The following is a 23,013-nucleotide window of genomic DNA, read 5'->3' as shown; positions in this document are numbered from 1 at the left end:
TTCCATTTAGTAGTTGAAGACAGAACTCTAAGATATATCAGCTTTCCAGGAGGTTGGCTGGGAAAATGGTGGAGTAGAAGAATCTTAAATTCACCTCATTTGATGGATGCAACTAGATAACACTCACATCAGTATAAATATCTCAGAAAATGATCCAAAGACTGATAGAACAAACTCCACACTAAATAAAGGTAGAGAAGAGGCCACATTGAGGAAGGTAGGAAGGGCAAAGATGCAGTCTGGGAGCAAAACAGACCATGGCTGTGCATAGTGGAGAGGGAGCAGGTGATGCAGAGAAGGGCAAAAAGCAGACTTTCACACTAGGGAGCCCATGAACAGGGAGAATGAATCCCCTTTGAATATGAGAGAGGTAGAAATTTGTGAGTTCTTATAACCAATGGGACTTAACACCTAGTATTTTAAAAATCGGTGGCAAAAACTACAGGCCAGAAGGGAATGGCATATCTTCAAAATGCTGAATGTGAAAAATCTACAGCCAACAATACTCTATCCAGAAGGTTATCATTCAGAATAGAGAGAGAGATAAAGAGTTTCTCAGACAACAAAAACAAAAGGAGGATATGACCAACAAACCAACCATGCAAGAAATATTAGAGGGATCAGGGCACCTGGATGGCTCAGTGGGTTAAGCCTCGACCTTCAGTTCAGGTCATGATCTCAGGATCCTGGTATAGAACCCTTCATCGGGCCCCCTGCTCAAGAAAAAACCTGCTTCCCCCTCTCTATCTGCCTGCCTCTTTGCCTACGTGTGATCTCTTTCTCTGTCAAATAAGTAAATAAAATTAAAAAAAAAAAAAAAGAAATATTAGCGGGATCTCTTTAAGTGGAAAAGAAAGACTATTAGTGAGAGTATGAAAAGTAAAACAAACAAACAAAAAAACCTACAAAAGCAGTAAAAATGAATATTTCTGTGAAAATCAGTCAAGGTATTCATAAAACCAAAGATATAAAATATGATGTCATATACCTAAAACATGGTGGGGGGAGTAAAGAATAGGTTTAAACTTAAGCAATCATCAACTTAATATAGACTATATGCAGAAAGTATTATATACAAACTTAATGGTAACCACAAATCAAAAACCAGTGAAAGATATACAAAGAATAAAGATACAGGAATCTAATTATAAAGCCAAGAAACCATGTAAGAGAGCAGGAGAAGAAAGGATCAGAGAAAATCTATGGAAACAACCACAAAACAAGTAACACAATGACAATATATATCTATCAATAATTGCTTTGAACATAAATGGACTAAACGCTTCAATCAAAAGACATAAAATGACAGAGTGGATAAAAAACAGGACCCATCTATATGATATGCTGCCTACAAGTCACTAATCTCAGACCTAAACACACCTACATATTGAAAGTAAAGAAATGGAGAAACATTTATCATGTAAATGAATGTCAGAAGAAAGCCAGAGTAGCAACATTCATTTTGGACAAAATAGACTTTAAAACAAAGGCGATAATGAGGCAAAGAATGACACTGTGTAATAATAAAGGGAGCAAAACAGGAGGATATAAAAATTATAAATATTTATGGACCCAAAATGGAAACACCAAAATACATAAAACAATTAATAAAAAAACAAAAAGGAACTAGTTGATACTAATGCAATAATAATAGGGGATTTTAATACCTCACTTCTATCAGTGGACATATCATCCAAACAGAAAATCAGCAAGGAAACAGTGGTTTTGAATGATGCACTGGACCAGAAGAACTTCATAGACATATTCAAAACATTCTAGCCTAGAACAGCAGAATACATATTCTTTTCAAGTTCACACAGAGCATTCTCCAGAACAGATCACATATTAGGACACAAAATAAGCCTCAACAAATTCAAAAAGATCAAAGTCATACCCTGCATCTTTTCTGACCACAATGCTATGAAACTAGAAATCAACCACAAGAAAAATCTGAAAAGATCCCAAATACATGGAGCTTAAATAACATGCTACTAAACAACGAATGGGTCAAATAAGAAATCAAATAAGAAATATAAAAAATTACACAGAAAAAAATGAAAATGAAAACGCAATAGCCCAAAATTTCTGGGATGCAGCTAAAGTGGTTCTAAGAGGCAAGTTTAAAGCAATGCAGGTCTATCTCAAGAGACGGGAAAAATATCAAATAAACAACTTAAGCTTTCACCTAAAGTAACTAGAAAAAGAACAAATAAAACCCAAACTAGCAAAAAGAAGGAAATAATAAAGATTAGAGCAGAAATAAATGATTTGGAAACATAAAAAAATAGATCAATGAAACCAGGAGTTAGTTTTTTGAAAGGATCAACAAAATTGATAAATCTCTAGCAATATACATTGAGAGAGGGAGAGAGGACACAAATAAACAAAATCACTAATGAAAAAGAAGAAATAACAACAAACAGCAACTGTAACAGTATACTATATAAACCTATATGCAAATAAATTGGACAACTTAAGAAATGGAAATTCCTAGAAATATATAACCTACCAAAACTAAGGCAGGAAGAAATGGGAAATTTGAACAAACTAATTACCAGCAATGAACCTGAATCAATAATCAAAAAACTCCCCCTCAAAATAGTCCAGGACCAGATGGCTTCACAGGCAAATTCTACCAAACATTTAAAGAAGAGTTAATACCTATTCTTCTCAAAATATTTCAAAAAATACAAGAGGAAGGTAAATTTCCAAATTCATTCTATGAGACTAATAGCACCCTGATACCAAAACTAGATAAAGACACCACAAAACAAGAGAACTACAGTCCAATATTCTTGATGGATATAGATGTAAAAATTCTCAACAAAATATTAGTAAAGTGAATCCAACAATATATTTTTAAAAAATCATACACCATGATAAAGTGGGATTTATTCCTGGGATACAAAGGTGTTTCAGTACTCACAAACCAGTCAGAGTGATATGCTACATCAATAGGAGAAAGGGGAAAATCATATCATCATTTCAATATATACATACAAAAAAAGGATTTGAAAAGTACTACATCCATTCATGATAAAAACTCTCTGCAAAGTAGGGCTAGAGGGAATATACTTCAACATATTAAAGGCCATGTATAAAAATCCTACAGCTAACATCAAACTCAATGAGGAAAAACTAAGAGCTTTTTCCCTAGGTCAGGAACAAGACAGGATCTCCACCCTTGCCACATTTATTCAACATAGTACTGGAGTTCTGAGCCACAGTAATTAGATAAGAAGAAGAAATAAAAGACATCCAAATTGGTAGGAAAGAAGTAAAACTCTCACTACTTGCAGATGACATGATACTATGTATAGAAAACTCTAAAGACTCCACCAAATAGCTACTAGAACTGGTAAACGAATTCAGTAAAGGACAGTATATGAAATTGATGTACAGAAGTCTGTTGCATTTCTATACACTAATAATGAAGAAGCAGAAAGTGAAATTACAAAACAGTTCCATTTATAATTGCACCACAAATAACAAGATAGCTAGGAATATACGTGACCAAAGAGGTAAAAGACCTGTACTCTCAAAACTATAAAATAGTGGTGAAAGAAATGGAAAGACATTCCATGTTCATGCATTGGAAGAAGTAATATTGTTAAAATGTCTATACTACCCAAAACAATCTACAGATTTAATTCAAGACCAAATACCAACAGCATTTTTGACAGAACTGAAGCAAACAATTCTAAAGTTTGTTGGAATAACAAAAAAAAAAAAAAAAAAAACAAAACCTCAAATTGCAAAGCAACTTTGGAAAAGAAAAACTGACTGAAGGTATCACAATTCCAATTTCAAGATATATTACAAACCGTAAGTAATTAAAACAGTATAGCATAAAAATAGGCACAAAGATGAATAAAAGAGAATAGAAAACCCAGAAATAAACCCATAATTATACAATTAATCTTTGATAAAGGAGAAATGAATATACAATGGGAAAAAGATTGTTTCTTCAAAAATAGTATTGGGAAAACTGGACAGCCACATGCAAAAGAATGAAATTGGACCACTTTCAATCACCATACACAAAAATAAACTCATAATGGATTAAAGATCTAAATGTGAGACCTGAAACCATAAAAATCCTTGAAAAGAGCACAGGCAGTAATGTCTCTGATATTAGTCATAGCAACATTTTTCTAGATATGTCTCCCAAGGCAAGGGAAATAAAAGCAAAAATAAACTACTAGGACTGCATTACAGTGTTTCTGCATGGCAAAGGAAACAATCAACAAAACTGAAAGGAAACCTACTGAATGAGAGGAGATATTTGCAAATGACATATCTGATAAATGATTAATATCCAAAATACATAAAGAACTTATCAAAAACAGAATAATCCAGTTAAAAAATGGACAGAAGACATGAATAGACATTTTTCCAAAGAAGACATACAGATGACCAAGAGACAAAAGAAGTTCAACATCACTCATAATCAAGGAAATGCAAATAAAAACTATAATGAGTTATCACTTCATCCCTGTCAGAATGCCTAGATCAAAAACACAAGACACAACAAGTGCTGGTGAGGATATAGAGAAAGGGGAACACTCTTCCACTGTTGGTAGGAATGCAAACTGGTATAGCCACTCTGGAAAAAAGTACGGAGTCTCCTCAAAAAAAATTAAGATTAGAACTACCCTACAATTCAGTAATTTCACTACTGGGTATGTATCCAAAGAATACAGGATACATGCACCCTTATTTTTATTGTAGCATTATTTACAATAGCCAAACTATGGAAGCAGCCAAAGTGTCCATCAATAGGTGAAAAGATAAAGAAGATGTATATGCATGTGTGTAAATATAGATAGATAGATATAGATCTATATCTCAGGTAATATACATATATATTTACACACATGCATATACATCTATATCTATATATAGATCTAGATCTCATGTAATATTATTCAACCATACAAAAGGAGTAAATCTTGGCATTTGGAACAACATAGATATAGCTAGAAAGTATAATGCTAAGCTGAATAAGTCAGTAAGAGAAAGATAATACCATATGATCTTACTCAAATGTGGAATTTAAGAAACTAAACAAATATGCAAAAGAAAAGAGAGAGAAACAAAGAAAAAAACCCTCAACTATAGAGAATAAACTGGTGGTTACTGGAGAGGAGGTGAGTGGTAAGAGATGGGGATCAAGAGTACACTAAATAAATAAATAAATAAGAAACGCCAGTTTTTCTTTCCTCTTCTTAAATGAAGCAGTTTCATTGTATTCAATGTTGTTAGAAAACAGCCTTCATAAATTACAAACATCAGAGAAGCAGCAAGCATTACTGTTTTATACAGAATGCCAAGGTTTGGAGGAATATCCTGCCATGTCCACACATCCCCACATGTCCTATATAATTAGTTTCTGACAAATATAAAGTGGAAGCTTTTCCCCCAAACATAATCATAGACTCCATATCTAGTGATTAAAAATGTACATGGGACAAATACTACAGTAAATACTGTTTTTCTAAATGGGTTTTTTAATTGTCTAAATGGATAAGCTATTCACTGAGTAAGATCACATTTATGAAGGGTGAATACTAACCCTATCTAATTTTCATTAAAGAGAAGGTCAGTTTTATTACAATCAGCAAGACTCATCAAAAAACATGACACTTCATCCATGTTATCAAAACAGCACTGAAGTTTTCTAACTAGTTTGGTACTTACAGAGTTAATTTTATTTTTTTAACTAGGAAATCTATATTTTCATTTTCATTAAAACAAGTAGAGCCTTAACAAAAATTCCTTTGCCATACTTTTTCCTTTTTTTCACATAGCACTTACTAGTTCTACTTTTAATGTAAAGAAATGCAGGGTTGATATCTGCAAACAGAACAGTAACTAAAGCATGGATTAAAGGCATTTCACACCTTGCATCATTATTTGCAGGAGGACATGCTGAATGATGCCTTGCCATATATTAAATAGTAGAACTGTTAATTAAATGCAAACAGTAAATGCATATTATCATATACCTCTACAAGGTCCAGATTTTAATTCACTTAGCTTAAGTGATTAAGCCTATTTGTGCAATATGAGCAACAGATAATGGCAGAATATGACAATATTCTTAAAAAATTCTTTTTTCAATTTCAGAAATACTGCACATCAATGCTGAGTTGCTTGAACTGTCTCTCAGTACATATATATGTTTAAATCAAGGCTGAGTTATTGCCAAACCAGCACTGACCTCTCAATAGGGGTGACATTAAGAATTTTTTGCAGTTTGTGCTTTTGAACAAACTAACATATAACTTCCAGAAGCTCCCATCCAATGCATACATTCATAGTTCTTTGTTCATTTTCTTCTTTTGTGTCAATGACTTTTAGATGGAAATATCTATATATCTATATATCTATCTATATATATATATAGCTTTATGCTTTGCTCTTTTAACACTTGCAGATTGTAATATATTTTTTTCATGACACCTACTAACACAGAAAGATGATTTTATTATGACACATGAGAAACAAAAAGAAAATGAGTGTGAGAATAGGACATTGGATATCTTGAGGGTAAAATACTTATACTGTTGCATTTTTACAACAAAAACACTCTCTCAAGAGGAATGAATATTATTTTTAAATAGGAATTGTGTCCTATTTCTTTTCCCCAAGGTTTGATGATTTCCTACATACTATGTAATATAATCTTACAAGGCAAAAGCAGAGACTTGTAAACTGCATTCCTTCTTGAATAATATAGTACATAGTTGCTTGTTTTTTAAATGTCAGTAAGGACTGATTTATTAAAATGCATGCAGGTAAATGTGTTTATTCTTTCATCATAAATTGCACAGTTGCTTAATTTTATTTACTTCTGAAAAATATCTGTAATATCACTGCAGATAAGGCAAGCAAGGATTCAAATGCATACATTTTACAGATCTCTCAAACAAACAAAAGGTGTGTATCCATGACAACTAAGCCAGTAAGATCCATCAGTATGTGAATAAGGTACTCTTTAGCATTATGTAGATTTTCTTTTTAAAAACTGACATGTAGTTACTGCGATAGAATTTATAAATGTGTAAATGTAAGTGCACTATGTACTGCTGAATTTGTGTATGATTTATTTGACCAAAAGCACTAGAAACGTTCAACCTCGCGAATGACACTAGCTAGAATCAATTTTTAAAAAAATTTTTTTGCTCTGATTTTCTTTTGAGGAGAAGGAGCTTTGGGGATTTTAGTTTATTTATTTTGATTTTTAGGCTTTTGATGGAAGATGAGGAGGTAGGAGGAGACAAATCCTTTTAATAGATTGTCCAAAAAAATGTAATCATTAAGCTCTTGTACTCCTGCTTCTAAGGAGTGGAAAATGGGGAGATGGATTTGAATTGTACTAATACTTCAGAAATAAGACAAAGTTTTCTGTTTGGTCACTAGTAATATATGTTCCCTATTTAGATGGTGTAGTCTGCTTCTAGCTAATTCTATGCTAAGTTTCAGTTCTAAGTAAAGCCTACTTTTCTCTCTTTTTATCCTTAAAAGAAATCCATTTTATTTTTTAGGAAACTTATTTTTGTTTGCATATGTTTTTATAAGAGTCTAGCTTATTTAATTATTATAAAGTGCTTGTAGTTTATGTTACTTCAATCATCCAAGAATTAGAGCAATTTTGGTGTATAGAGACCAGAAAATAATTATAAAAGAATAATATTGGAAGAGGCCAAACTACATTAAAATATCCCAATCTCATCATTTATGTAAAATTATCTACTGTATTTGGGTCCTCAAAGTTAAAGTGATGTGAAAGGTTCTGCCTTTCCTATTGCACTTACATAGCTGGGTTTCATCATAGAACTCAAGGCCATGCATTTACTTACCTCAAACTTCTATTCCATTTTCAACTTCCCTACTCCTATACTTATAGCTCACATTCCAGTGAAACTAGAATCATAATTTATGAATTTATCTCCCATGCCCAATGCAGTGATTGACACATAATTAGTGATTAAAAAACAACAACAACAATAACAAATGAAGAATTTACATATTTGATGAAGAAAATCTTGGGGTAGCAGAATCAGATTTGTTTTGTTCTTGTTTTCTTTTTTTTTTAATGAAAAAATGTTTCCATACTATTGATTAGACGTTTTCATGTAGGAGCTTCCACTTGACCTTAGGATAATGGCACAACTAAAGCAAATATAAAGTCACCTCCAGGAAGACAAAGTATATCATTAAATGCCAAGACACTGAATACAGGTCTGGGACTTGGTAACATACAACACTGACTATAAGAAATGAAATAAAAATGTGAGGGACTAAGCAGCATTTTCAGAGAGGCATCAGTTTCGATGTAGAAAGACATAGAAAGGTGGCACTTTTTCAGCTCATGAAAACCCATTCAACAAAATCAACTATGAAGGAAAGATAACTGTAACATAGCTTCCATACAAGTTATGAATGTAATTTTTAAAATTATAGATATAAGGGAAAATAACTTGAATTAGATATTCCAAACATAAGGCCATAAATGAAAGAATAGAGATAAGTGAAATGTGATTTTCTCAAACTCTGGTGAACAATTAAAAAAAAAAAAAAACAAGCAAACAAACAAAAAACCCACCACCTATCTCAGTACTAAAGAATAAAATACAAGATGTACAAACCAGAATATATTTGAGTAAAAATTTACTAAAGGTCATTGAAGAGAGGATAGTAAACATCCAAGAGAGAAAAAAAAAAGAAATAAAGGAATAAGTTGAAAGAGTTAGCAAATAATTGAACAGGAAGCCAAGCAAAGAAGAGCAAACAGACATATAATTGGACCCAGTAAAGCAGAAAGAGAAAACAAACAAGAGAAACCAGAAATAATGTTTAAACTACAATTTTAAAAGATTTCTCAAAAATAAGATAAAAATAAAATCTACATATTTAAAGGGTTCATCATGTATCTGAGATAATTGGCCCAGAATAATCAACTACAAGACATATTTTATGGTAAAGTTAGCCTTTAAGGACTGAGAAAAAAATTCTTCATTCTCTAATAAGAAACAATAAAAAATTTATAATAATATATGAGACTAGAATAACAATTTTCAAAACCAACAATTCAAAAAATTAGAATGAAACCAGCATTTTCAAGAAATTCACAGAAATAAAAGTGTAAGATAAGCACTGTATATATCTATTGCACTTTAAGACTATATAAAAAAAAAACTGTTTAAATGTGCAAAAATTCAAGACATACGAAATTGCAGAATATTTCCAGAAAAATCTATTAGAGAATGATCTTCATCCAACTAAGAGATGTATGAAAGAGACTTCAGCAAAATAATTGTGGGTGAACATTTAATATATTTATCTATATATTAATTACAAATTAATACAATGTTTGGAACAGAGCTAGTAGAATAATATGTAAATAGAAGGTAAAATAGGAAAAAGAAAATTTTAAAAAGGGGAGAAAAGGGCAAAGTATAATCAGTTCATTGATTGATGTTTTAGAAATAGATAAGAATTAAAAAAAAAGAAATAGATAAGAATCAAAGAATACTATTTTAAAGTGACACAAATGTTAAGTAAATGTTAAGACAGTAAAATGTTAAGAAGAAAAAGAGGTTAAGGGCGCCAAGATGATATAAATAAAAAAGTAACCAAGGCGGGAAAATGCAAGGTCCTTAATACCAAAGGATATTAAAAATCTCTGTGAACTGAGAAGAAATGATCTTTTGATAAGATATTATGAGGGGGGAAACAAAGTACAGAAAAATAACATATATGCATACACACACATACATTAACTTTTCCAAGTAAAAGAAAAAGCAGAAAATCTGTCTGTCCATGGGTCAGTTTAATTTTTCAAAGAGAAACACAGGAAGGATACCTTGAAGATCATCAAACCTGTTTGTTTACAGAGGGAGTAGGGGAAGGTAGGGAAATGATATGAAAGGGGTAGAAAAGAAGCTAAATTTTTCTGCTTTTTTGAATTTATATCTTTTTGTATGGATTTAACTTTGAAATTATGTTAATGGCATACATATTTGAAATATAGAACTAAATTTTAAAAGATGGAGGAATAATGCAAGATGGAATAGAAACATGAATAAAATTATATTTCAAATGAATAATATAACCACATTAAGAGAGAACAGTATAATACTAATTTATGTAACTTTTTTTTAAAGATTTTATTTATTTATTTGACAGACAGCGATAACAACTAGGCAGAGAGGCAGACAGAGAGAGAGGAGGAAGGAGGCTCCCTGCTGAGCAGAGAGCCTGATGCGGGGCTTGATTCCAGGATCTTGAGATCATGATCTGAGCCAAAGGCAGAGACTTAACCCACTTGAGCCACCCAGGTGCCCCATAATAAAGAACTCAACTGTCCTGTTGCATTTCTCTTTGGCTACTTTCAAGATTTTCTTTGTAGTTTTTAGAAATTTAGTTAGGTACATTGGTATGCATTTCTTTACTTTTCTTCTTCTTCTTTTTTTTTTTTTAAGATTCTATTTATTTATTTGACACAGAGAGAGAGATCACAAGTAGGCAGAGAGGCAGGCAGAGAGAGAGGGGGAAGCTGGACTTGATCCCAGGACCCTGGGATCATGACCTGAGCCGAAGGCAGAGGCTTTAACCCAATGAGCCACCGAGGTGCCCCTAATTTATGTAGCCTTTGAAGAGAAATGTTGACTTCTTATCTTCAGTCTAAAGACAATGCTAAAAGCAACCAACTTTACTAAAAGACAAGGGTTTTTATAGTGTTGTTGGTATAGCAATTCTGAAACTACATCAAGTACAGTGTAAGATTATAAAAAGAAATATATTCCTTGACATTGTTAGAAGCCCGGTTCTCATTTTGAAAGAGAAGAGATACAAGATGAAATAGTAAGTCAAAAAAGAAATTTGTTAATGGGTATACAGACAGAAATTATTAGCAGAAAGACATGAATTCAAAATATTGAGTTCTGGGGGCCCCTGGGTGGTTTAGCTGGTTAAACAACTAACTCCTGGTTTGGGCTCAGGTTAGAATCTTAGGGTGTGATATTGAGTCCCAAGTTGGGATCTGCACTCAGTGTGGAGTTTGTTTGAGACACCTCCCCACCTCCTTCTCTCTCCCTCTCTTCTCCTTTCCCTGATCATGCCTCACTCTATCTCCCTTTCTCTATCATTCTCTCCCACTTGAAAAGATAAATAAATAAATAAATAAATAAATAAAATCTTTTAAAATTTTTTAATTTATTTTTAAATTTCTTTTCAGTGTCCCAGAATTTATTGTTATGCACCACACCCAGTTCTCCATGCAATATGTGCCCTCCATAATTCTCACTACTAGGATCATCCAACCTCCCACCCCCTCCCACCCCTCCAAAACCCTCAGATTGTTTTTCAGAGTCCATAGTCTCTCATGGTTCATCTCCCCCTCCAATTTCCCCCAACTCCTTCTCTCTATCTTCCCATGTCCTCCGTGTTATTTCTTATGCTCCACAAGTAAGTGAAACCATATGATAATTCACTCTCTCTGCTTGACTTATTTCACTCAGCTTAATCTCCTCTAGTCCTGTCCATGTTGATACAAAAGTTGGGTATTCATCCTTTCTGATGGAGGCATAATACTCCATAGTTTATATGGACCACATCTTCCTTATCCATTCGTCCATTTAAGGGCATCTTTGTTCTTTCCACAGTTTGGCGACTGTGGCCATTGCTGCTATGAACATTAGGATACAGATGGCCCTTCTTTTCACTACATCTGTATCTTTGAGGTAAATACTCAGTAGGGCAATTGCAGGGTCATAGGGAAGCTCTATTTTTAATTTCTTAAGGAGTCTCCACACTGTTTTCCAAAGTGGCTGCACCAACTTGCATTCCCACCAACAGTTGTAAGAGGGTTCTCCTTTCTCCACATTCTCTCCAACACACGTTGTTTCCTGTCTTGCTAATTTTGGCCATTCTGACTGGTGTAAGGTGGTATCTCAATGTGGTTTTGATTTGAAGCTCCCTGATGGCTAGTGATGATGAATATTTTTTCATGTGTCTGTTAGCCATTTGTATGTCTTCATTGGAGAAATGTCTGTTCATGTCTTCTGACCATTTTTTTTTTTTTTGACATGGTTATCTCTTCTGTGTGTGTTGAGTTTGAGAAGTTCTTCACAGATCTTGGATATCAACTCTTTGTCTGTATTGTCATTTGTGAATATCTTCTCCCATTCCGTGCATTGCCTCTTTGTTTTGTTGACTGTTTCCTTTGCTGTGCAGAAGATTTTGATCTTGATGACGTCCCCAAAATTCATCTTTGCTTTTGTTTCCTTTGCCTTTGGAGACATATCTTGAAAGAAGTTGCTGTGGCCAGTGTTGAAGAGGTTAGTGCCTATGTTCTCCTCTAGGATTCTGATGGATTCCTGCCTCATGTTGAGGTCTTTTATCCATTTTGAGTTTATCTCTGTGTATGGTGTAAGAGAATGGTCGAGTTTCATTCTTCTACACATAGCTGTCCAATTTCCCCAGCATCATTTATTGAAGAGACTGTCTTTTTCCCACTGTATATTTTTTTCTGCTTTGTCGAAGATTATTTGACCATAAAGTTGATGGTCCATATCTGGGCTCTCTACTCTGTTCCGCTGGTCTATGTGTCTGTTTTTGTGCCAGTACCATGCTGTCTTGGTGACCACAGCTTTGTAGTGAGCTTGAAATTGTTCAATGTGATGCCCCCAGTTTTGTTTTAATAAATAATATCTTTTTAAAAAAAAGTAAATACTGAGTTCTGTCCTTTAAAAGGTCTAGAAGCAATAAACGCTATATGGAGATAAGACAAAGATTTTTTCTGCAATGGAATTTCTACCAATAAATGTGAAACAAATGTTAGAGTTAGAACATCACCATTTTTCAAACTTCAAAATTGTATCTGTTTTAGGCAAGAATCATAAGAAATTCCAAATACAGACTGAAATATTTATGAGGGATAACATTTACATAATCACAAAGTATATTCCACAAATTACTTCTTAATTATAAAAGAAAAAGAGTAAATTTACAGTGAAGGTATCTAATGGATAGTACCTTAGCTCTCTACATCTTATTAATAAGTCCCATCTGTTTTATCTCTGCAGATGATTTGGCACTACAAAGATCATTAGCTACTTCAGCAAATGCAGTGCCATGGAATACTGTTAATAATCGGTTATATTATATTCAGTGGTTTGAAGAATGAATGAAATATCAAAAATTAAAAGAAGTCAGTGAAGACTAGTCACAAGAAATTTGGCTGTGGAGAGGAGAGAGCTGGAAGAGGACAGAGAATTTAAGAAAGAATTATTTTTTAAACATAATGGAAATTTAACATATTTGTATACTAAAGAGAAATCACCACTGGTGTGACAATAAAGTAGCTCTTAAACGAAGAAGATCCTAATCTTTACCTTTTGCAGATTTGGGTAGTATATGTATATAAGTATATAAGTATGTAACTATATGTATTCCCACTATGGATGTTTCCAAACTACCAACAGTTTAACAACTTCTTAAAATCCTTGACTATTTGGGGTACCCATGTGACTCAGTCAGTTAAGTGTCTGCCTTCACTCAGGTCATGATCCCAGAGTCCTGGGATTGAGTGTCCCATCATGCTCCCTGCTCAGTGGAGACCCTGATTCTCCCTCTCCCTCTGCTGCTCTCCCTGTTGTGCTCTCTCTCTTGCTGTCTCTGTCAAATAAATTAATAAATAAATTTTTTTTTAAAGTATCACAATACTATTACTATTCTATACCTTACATACCCATGATTTATTTATTTTATAACTGGAAGTTAGAACCTTTTGACTTATTTTACCCATTGCATCAACTTCCCCACTTTTGCCTCTGGAAATGACCAATTTCATCACCGAATGTAGGTAGCTTATTTTGTTTTTTGCTTCCACATATAAGTGAGATCACATGGTATTTGTATTTTTCTTTCTGACTTATTTCAGTTAGCAAAATGCTCTCAAGTTCCAACCACGTTGTCATTTGTCATAAATGGTAAGAATTTATTGTTTTTTTATGTTTGAATAATAATATTTCATTATGATATATATATGTATATACCACATATATATACATGCATATATATATGACATATTTTCTTTATCTATTCCTCCATTGATAAACACTTAGGTTGTTCCATATCTTGGCCATTGTAAATAATACTGCAATATACATGGGGTTATATATGTTTGTTCAAATTAGTGTTTTCATTTTCTTTGGATAAACACCCAGAAGTTGGAGTGCTGGATCATATGGTAGTTATATTTTTAACTTTTTGAGGAACTTACATAATGTTTTCCATATTGACTGCACTGATTTACAGTGCTACCAACAGTGCACAAGAGTTCCTTTTTCTTCACATCCCAAGCAACACATATCACTTGTCTTTTTGATGAAAGCCATTTTAACAAGCATGAGGTGGTATCTTATTAAGATTTTAATTTTAATTTCTCTGATGATTACCCATGTTGAGCACATTTTCATGTATGTGTTGACATCTGTATGTGTTGACCATCTGTATGTCTTTGGAAAAATGTCTTTTTAAACCTTGTGCACATTTTTGAGCAGATTGTCTTTGCTACTGAGTTGTATGAATTCCTCATATATTTTGGATATTAACTTCTTCTCAGATATATGATTTGCAAATATTTTTTCTCATTCAGTTTTTTTTTTTTCATTCTGTTCATGGTTTCAGATTTCTGTGAAGAAACATTTTAGTTTAATATAGTGTCTCTTGTTTATTTTTGGTTTTGTTGCATTTGCTTTTGGTGTCCAATCCAAAGAATAATTTTTTGTAAGTACCAATGTCAAGGTACTTATCTTTTATGTTTTCTTTTAGACATGATCTCAGGTCTTACATTCAAGTCTTTAGTCCATTTTTAGTTAATTTTTGTTTAGGGTCTAGTTTCATTCTTTTGCATGTGGCTGTATAATTTTCCCAACACCTTTTGTTAAGGATACTTTCCTTCTTTCCTTTGTATATTCTTGGCTTCTTTGTGATAAATTAATTGACTATACACATATTGGTTTGTTTCTGTGATCTGTATTCTGTTCCATTGATTTATGTGTCTGTTTTCATACCAATACCATACTGTTTGGATTACTATAGCTTTGTAATATACTATGAAAGCAGAAAGTATGATATCTCTAGCTTTATTTTTCTTTCTCACGATGGTTATTCATAGTCTTCTGTGGTTCCATACAAATTTTGGGATCATTTGTCCTATTTCTTTGAAAAATGCCTTTGGGGTGCCTGGGTGTCTCAGTGGGTTAAAGCCTCTGCGTTTCACTCAGTAATGATCCCAGGGTCCTGGGATCGAGCCCCACATCGGGCTCTCTGCTCAGCAAAGAGCCTGCTTCCCCCCTCTCTCTTTGCCTGTCTCTCTGCCTTGTGATCTCTGTCTGTCAAATAAATAAATAGAATCTTTAAAAAAATAAAAAAAAATGCCTTTAGAATTTAGATGAAGATTATTTTGAATCTGTAGATTGCTTTGGGTAATATGGACATTTTAACAACACAAACTCTTTCAATCCATGAGCATGGAATATCTTTCTGTTTAATTTTGTCTTATATTTCTTTCATCAGTGTCTTATGGTTCTCAGTCTACAGGTCTTTCACCACCTTGGTCAAGCTCACATCTAGGTGTTTTTGTTTGTTTGTTTGTTTCATTTTTTATGTAATTGTAAATGGCCTTCTTTTCTTAACTTTTTTTTTTCTGATAGTTCATTTTTAGTGTATAGAAACACAACTAATTTTTGTAGATTGAGTTTGTATCTTGCAATTTTACTGAATTCATTTATTAAGTCCTAATAGCTTTTGTTACAGTCATTAGGTGTTTTTATATATAATTTCGTGTCATCTGCAAATGGAGTTTTACTTTTTCCTTTCCAGTTTGGATACACTTTATTTCTATTTCTTGCCAAATTTCTCGGGCTAGGACCACCAGTATTATTATGTTAAATAAAAGTGACAGGAGTGGGCATCTTTGACTTATTCCTGATTTTAGAAAAAAGCTTTCAACTTTTCACTGTTGAGTATATTATCAGTAGGCTTATCTTATATGGCCTTTATTATGTTGACTTATGTTCTCTCTACATGGGTGTAGAGTTTGTTGAGAACTTTATCATGAATGAATGCTGGATTTTGTCAAATACTTCTTCTCCATCTACTTATATGATTATATCATTTGTATCCTTCATTTTCTTAATGTGTTCCTCTCTTTAATTTTTAGGGGGAAAATTATAGATTTATCAAACTCTTTAAAATTATTACAGAGAGGTTCATTCATTCAGTTTCCTCCATAGTCACATTTTATGTAACTATAATAAATATTAAAACCAGGAAATTGACCTTGATACAATGTGTACATGTATATAATACATACAAATATACCATATCATTTTTATCATGAGTATAGATTCATGTACCAATCACTGAAATAAAAATTGAGAAATATCCCTATCACCAAGGAAATTTCTTTTGTTACTACTTTATATTCAAACTCACACTCTGCCCTGCAACATTCCTAACACCTGACAATTATTAATCTGTTTTTTGTGTCCATAATTTGTCATTTTGAGAATGTTGTAAAAAATTACTCAGTATATAAGCTTTCAGATTCCTTTCACTTAGCATAATACCCTTGAGAGTGTTGTATTTGAGGTGAGTTTCTTATAGAGAGTGGATAGCTGGATCACTAAGTATTTTTATCCACTCTGCCAATCTGTTTTTTAATTGGTGCATTTAGGCCACTTATACTTAATATAATATAACTGACGTTAGAACTTTATTTAGTATGGGGGTTGTCCCTTCTTTTATTTCTCATTTTTGTTCTCCCTATCTTCCTGTTGATTTAAACATATTTTAGAATTTCACTTTTATTTACTATGGTGTGTTTGCATGTATTTTCTTGCACACATTATTTAATGGTTGCTCTAGATGTCACATTGTATATACATACCTTATCACAGTTTAGTGGTGTCAACATTTTACCAATTTAAGTGTGGAAATACTACCTCCCTTCATATCTCCCTCTCTTTTACCATCTACCATTTATAATTTATTGTCATAAATATTTTCTGTACATACTTGGAGAACACATCCATGAGTGTTATAATTTGTTTCAATTGCCAAATATCATATAGTAAATTCACGTGCAGAACAGCAATCTACTATATTTATCCATATGTTTGCTCTTGGCATTGGTCTTCCTTCCTGATATGACAAGAATTCTTCTTTTACTATTTCTTTTCTGTTTAAAGAAATTATTTTGGCCATTCTTTAGGTTAGGTTTCTGGGAAACAAATTCTCTTATTTTTTCTTAATCTGAGAATGTATTAATTCCCTCTTCTTTCCTGGATAATATTTTAGCATATACAGAATTCTGGTTTGATGGCTCCTTTCTTTTAACACTTGAAAGATATTGTTTCTTCTGATATTTCAGACATTTCTTCTGAACTTTATGGTTTCTGATGAGAACTCAATTGTCTTGTTGCATTTCTCTTTGGCTACTTTCAAGATTTTGCTTTATAGTTTTTAGAAATTTAGTTAGGTACATTGATATGTATTTCTTTTTTTTTAAGATTTTATTTATTTATTTGACAGAGAGAGAGAGATCACAAGTAGGCAGAGAGGCAGGCAGAGAGAGAGAGGGGAAGCAGGCTCCCCACTGAGCAGAGAGCCTGATGTGGGGCTCGATCCCAGGACTCTGAGATTATGACCAGAGCCGAAGGCAGAGGTTTAACCCACTGAGCCACCCAGGCACCCAAGTATATATTTCTTTGTGTTTTTTCTCTTTAGGGCTCAATAAGTTTCTTGGATCTGTAGGTTATATTTTTTGACAGACCAGGGAAATTTTCTACTTTTATTTATTTTTTTTTTAATTTTTTTTTTGGCAACACTTACCCCAGCCTTCAACAATACTTACCCCTCTCCATCTTCTTCTAGACTTTGATAAAAATAGTATTAAATTATTTGCTATAGACCCAGATACTTCAAAGTCGGGTTATTTCTTTGTTTCTTTCCTCTGTTTCATTCAAAGAGGTTATAATCTCAGTGTTAGCATCTGTTGATTGTCTTTTCTCATTCAAGTTGATATTTTCATGGTTTTGGTATAACAAATGATTTTTTATTGAAATTTTAAAATTGGGGTATTATTTTATGAGGCTCTGGATCTTATTTGAATCTTCTCTTTTTTTTTTTTTTTTTTGTTTATTTACAGCATAACAGTGTTCATTGTTTTGGCATCACACCCAGTGCTCCATGCAGTACGTGCCCTCCCTATTACCCACCACCTGGTTTCTCAACCTCCCCCCCCCACCCCTTCAAAACCCTCTGGTTGTTTTTCAGAGTCCATAGTCTCTCATGGTTCATCTCCCCTTCCAATTTCTCTCAACTCCCTCTCCTCTCCATCTCCCCATGTCCTCCATGAATCTTCTCTTTTAATAGGACTTCTCTGACAAACCTAACAGGGAATCATTACTGCCTCATTACTATAAGGGTACCATGTCTCCAATTTGGCTTCCTTTGACACTGTGGTTGGAGAAGTCTCCATACCACTGGCTGGTGGTGATAGTCCTGATTCTCCACTGGGCTTCTTCTGACATCATCCTCTAAGGGAGAGGAAAGAGTATATTATTACTGCTAAATGGTGGTGGATATTCAGGCTTCCCAAGTGGTTTCCATGGATACCATATAAGGTGAAGGCCTTTTTATCACTTGATATGCATAAAATTTTGATTCTTCACTCAAGCTTCTTTGCTGACTGGGGTTTGGGGTACTACCTTAGAGTCTAGTAAGGGTAGAAGTCTAGGCTCTCCATTCAACCTTTGCTAAGGTGACTGTGAATGTGACCAGAGTCTTCTCTGGATTACTCAGCTGTAACAGAATGGTTATTTTCTAAAACTTTCCCATCTTGCTGGGTAACCCTTGTATTGCTCCTTTGGTTAGCACAGTAGGTTTTTCTTATGGCTTTTACTATCTGAGCTCTTTGGTGTCTCCAGATTGCTTGTTTTTCTAGCAGAAAACATATATGAGATAAAAAAGAAAATTCTGGGAACTCAGCAACATTTTGTTTCTTCTGTCCTTAGGTCCCTAGCCAGTTTTCCTTCTCTCCATCTTTCTGACTCTTATTTATGTTTATTTTATATATGATATCCAGAGCTTTTAGCCATGTTTAGCAAGAGAAATAGGGAAAAATAATCTGCTCCATCTTTTCAAAACCCTGATGTCCATGTTTTTAACCCTCATTTTATCCTACCTCTAAGTGAAATTGTGTACTTATAATTTTTGCTTAATATATAACATAAGACTTCCCAAAGTCTCATTATCTAGATTTATAAAATTGGGATAATAATATTGCATCCAATATTACTGTGAATAGTAAATCACATAGAGTAAGTGAAGATTTTGGCACAGTGCCTAGAGCTTAGTAAGTATTCAGTAAACTATAGCTCTACAAATAATAACTATAACTTCAAGAGATTTTATTAAAAACCCCCTGGTAAAGAGAATAAGGCAAAAACTATTATCAAGAATAACATTAGAGGGAAATTAATATTCAACTAATAATAATGATCTTTAATTTTTTTTGACTATTGATTATGCCCCAGTCTTTCTATTTTTGGAAGCTTAATTCTGAATATCGTGTTATGAAGCAGATAATATTATCATGCCATTTAATAGATGAAAAGACTCGGGAAAAAAAGGGACAAGTCTCATTACCCAGTTTTCAAAGAATACAATATGTGGATAGAATTTGTAACTTTCTCCAGGCAATATCCCCCCAAACAGTGATCTTTTCTGAATTGGCAATATCTCAAAATTTCCATACTGACCTCTTCAAATTATATATGTTAAGTATATACTTAAGATTTTTGAAACCACATGAACAAAATCATGTAGAGTCTTTTGAATTTAACCAAATACAAATATGAATTATAATCCATATACCATGCAGGAGATTAAATCAGTTCTTGACACAAAATCCACAGAAAGTATGGTACAGGAAGTAAACTGAATTCTTTAAAGGTATTTACAAAGGAATAAAAACTAATGGCTATATGCTTTGAATAAAAAAAAAAAAAACAGGGGTGCCTGGCTGGCTCCGTGGGTTAAAGCCTCTGCCTTCAGCTCAGGTCATGGTTCCAGGGTCCTGGGATCTCTGCTTGGTAGGGAGCCTGCTTCCCCCTCTCTCTCTGCCTGCCTCTCTGCCTACCTGTGATCTGTGTCTCTGTCAAGTAAATAAATAAAATCTAAAATAAATAAATAAATAAATAAAAACCGATTTGAAAAGTAGAAAAATAATCATTCTAGAACAAATTAGACAATGTGGTATCTTGAAAAAAAAAACAGGAATGAATGAATGAATCAATAAATAATAAATAAATGAGGGAGGGAGAGGAGGAAGGGGAGAAAGGAAGGAAGGAAGACCATGGATTTATCATTACTTTAGATATTCAAAATGAGGCACAAACTGCACTAATGCATTAAGGCTACAAATTTCCTCTCATAGTAATGCTGAGGGAAAGAGAAAAGGAGAACAAAAATTCCTTTCAACTTTAATTCCTCTCAGCTGCAGACCATATGATTCACTGTTGGTGTTACCTCTATAATCACATAGTAAAACTACCTATTAGTATCTGAAATCTTATTCCATTTGTTTGTTTGCTTGTTTAAACTATCAGAAGAGGAAGGCAGAGAATGATTAAAGCTTGCAAAATGCATGTGATTCCATGGAAACTGAGAGTCCAGTCAAGTACAGTATTTGCCAAAATATCGTCTCTAAAGAAGAACTTCATAACTAGAAAATTGTTTAGAATGATAATTCTTATCCTTACCCAAAACAGGGCTGAATCAGAAATTCTGGGGTAGACCTCCCAAATCTTGTTTAAAGAAAACTTCTATGTAATACTTATGTATGCTAAAGTTTGAAAACCACTGGTGTAGAGACCATAACCAGCTTTCTCTTTAATTCCTATCAGTTGATGCCATTAATACCTACATATCAATTCAACAAAATACAATTCTAAAACCAATCTAAACAAAAGCAGAGACATAAGATATATGCTCTCTAATGTCTTACTGTATGGACCTGAAATATTATTTCCCATCCATGGGCAGTGGATACTCGCTTTCCCATTAACACATTCTTTGTTGGTGACCTTCACTCAGCACCGCCTTCCCCAGTACTTTGGCCTTGCTATACTACCAAGATATATCTAACTTTCTCCACTGACAATCAACTCTTCCTTCAGACTTTACTTCTTTCTTGAAACACTATTCCTTTCTTGACTGTCAGCCTTTCTAACTTACACTCTGCTTGATATTTAGTCAAGTTCCATCCAATCTTGGAAACTGGGTATATTGCTGCCTCTTGCTGGCTGTGAACAGTATGCCAGTCTGTAAGATTATAGAGGTAAACAAAATATGAAAGTTCTTTTTTGTTTATAGAGTTTATAATCTAGAGTGGGTAGTCAATATTGGTGAAATAATTTTAAGTGTGAATTGTATGAAAGAAAACAAATAGAAGAAAGTCCTAAGAGAAAATTGCATTCCAGATTGGAGATTCATGGAAGGGTACTCTGATAAAGTACATATAAGTTTAATCCTAAAGCAAGAGAAACAGAAATGAAATTAGCTAGATGCAGAAGACATGAAGATGAACATTTATGAATTTCTTAAGGAGGGAGGAGAGGATCCTTAAGTACCCAAAAAAAGTGTAGTTGGAAGACAGTGGACATGGGGATGAGGATATGTAATTGTACACATAGTACTCAGCTTGAAAGTTAAGTACTCAAGACTTTCTAAGTCAGGTAAAGAGTACTGAACTCAATCTCCAGTGCAATTAAAAAAAAAAAATGATGATGAGTGGTATGAGGACATTTGTCATCAAGAAATGTTGTTTAGGGGGCACTTGGGTGGCTCAGTGGGTTAAGCCTCTGCCTTCAGCTCAGGTCATGATCCCAGGGTCCTGGGATCGAGCCCCGCATTGGGCTCTCTGCTCGGCAGGGAGCCTGCTTCCTCCTCTCTCTCTCTCTGCCTGCCTCTCTGCCTACTTGTGATCTCTCTCTCTCTCTCTGTCAAATAAATAAAAAATAAAAATAAAAAAAATCTTAAAAAAAAAAAAAAGAAATGTTGCTTAGTTAACCACAGAAAATGAATTTGAGAAGGATAAGAGTGGATGTCCGAAAGGAGCCAGAAATCTAGTGGCATCAGGTAAGGGAGAGATGATGTTAACCTGGACTGAAGTGATAATATTGGAGATAGAGTGTTACAGGTGGATTTAAGAGATAATTAATTGTTTCCAGAGGGAGTCAAGAATAAAATCAGGTTTCTAGCATATAAGAATTGATAATATCAAGATCATATTTTTAATATCATTTTAATTCAATTTTTGTTGTCATCCATTATTTCTAGAAGTATTTTTCAAAACTTTTTACAGCATTTGCATATATATATATTAGTATCCTTATATACGTCCCTGAATCAGAATGAAGAAAGCACTAATTCTCAGGGAAAAGTAAAACTCTTACCAATTCCCATTTGTATCATAACTGGTATTCATTAGAAACACAGACTTTCTCGACATGATATTTTGAACTTGAGTGAAAGGCTTACATTCTATATCATTCAAATGTATCATGTCTGGATAATACATGCACATTTTAAATATTACTCATCCATAAAAAGGAAGGAAATATTGCCATTGTGATAACATGGATGGACTTTGAGGAAAGTATGTTAAATGAGGTAAATCAGATGGGGAAAGACAAATACCATATGATATCACTTACATGCATAATCTAAAAATGTTGAACTAATAAAAACAGAAAGTACAATAGTAGTTATTACTGGGAGTGGGTGAATTAGGGATATGTTGTTTAAGGGTAAAAACTTAAGAGCTAGTAAATAGATAATCCCTGGAGATCTAATATTAGCATAGTGATTTTAGTCAATAATACTGTATTCTAAACCTCAAACTGGCAAAGAAACTAGATCTTAATTGTT

This window comes from Meles meles, chromosome 1 (assembly GCF_922984935.1).
Source record: "Meles meles chromosome 1, mMelMel3.1 paternal haplotype, whole genome shotgun sequence".
Taxonomy (NCBI): Eukaryota; Metazoa; Chordata; class Mammalia; order Carnivora; family Mustelidae; genus Meles; species Meles meles.
This window is presented reverse-complemented; position numbering follows the sequence as displayed.